Consider the following 1,359-nt stretch of genomic DNA (forward strand, 5'->3'; position numbering starts at 1 on the left):
CTACCATTGTTGTTGTCACCTCTCTGATTTATTCAAATTGATCACTTGGATTGCTTGGAAATGATGAATCCATGACTAAAGTATTTTGTTGTGCTTCTTGTTGTAGGGATTCAATAGGAACTGAGGGAGATATGGAATGCATTCCATCATCAAATCTTGTGTCATCCAGAATTTCCATTTGAACTTGATCCTTTACTTGACTTGCAATAGAATTTTCTTCTATGTCTTTTGCTCTGGATTTCTTCCTCTTTTGTCGAGGTTCATCACCACATGTGTTCTGAAGATTGTTCCTCCTTGGAGGGTCTTCATCTCCATCACTTCCTTGAGTATTCTGGTAAGAAGGAGTATCCCTAGCTGGAGTATGGGAAGAATGCAGTGACGTAGAGCTCTCAAGCTAACTTCCTTTCCTTCTTGGAGTTTCCTTTGTTGGTCTGGTAGCAGTCATTTGACTAATCTTCTTCTTAATCCAGGCTTCAGAATTCTTGATTACAAAACTCGTTCTTTCTCTGACATCTCTCACTTCTAGATCTGCCCAATTCAAATTGGGAAGTGGCTAGGACTGGACTTGCTCAAAATAGATAGGATCAATCAAATTAGATCCATCATCTTCAATGCCTTCTATGGTCCAATCCATCTTGAAATCATTCATTTTCTTCAAAGTCAACCTTGTCCAATCTCTTTTTCTAACCTCGAACTCATTTTCACAATCCTCCCAAAAGTCTTCAAGATTAGGAAAATGAAAATAGCCAAGACCTAACTTTAAGTTGTTCTTGACATAATCCTTACTATCAAAAGGAAACCTCATCTGATATGGATACAAGTTGACCTTGGATAAAGCTTTTTCTGTCTCATCTGCTCTTGAACTTGACTCACATCTATAGTGCCCGAGACAAATGGGAAAGGCTACCCCTTTATTCTTTCTATCTCTACATTTCTTTTGAACTGAAACCAATTGCCGACAAAGCTCAACTAAAATGAGCTTATCATCAACATATCTGGGTAGCTTGTGTGGATAACCTTCAAATCCTCCTACTCGAAGATAGGTAAATCTCAGAAACTGGATGAAGAAACTTCCATATTTCTTTATCAATTTAGTAGCTTCCTTTGATATTCTGGTGGCAATGTCTCCTTGTAATAACCTTACTGCCCACATTGTGAAAGCATCATTCACCCGCCTGAAATACACAAAGCTTTCCTCAAGTTGCAATTGCTTGTAATAATGGTAAACTCGAGTTTCTTGATTTAGGACACCATTAGTACTTAACCCTGGCCATGACCTCAAATTAGCAATAGCATATATCAAGTAAGAGATCATATGGAAGCGTTGACTTGTTTTGAAGTGCACTAACTGGTCATGTA

Source organism: Cryptomeria japonica, chromosome 6 (assembly GCF_030272615.1).
Source record: "Cryptomeria japonica chromosome 6, Sugi_1.0, whole genome shotgun sequence".
In the NCBI taxonomy this organism is placed as follows: domain Eukaryota; kingdom Viridiplantae; phylum Streptophyta; class Pinopsida; order Cupressales; family Cupressaceae; genus Cryptomeria; species Cryptomeria japonica.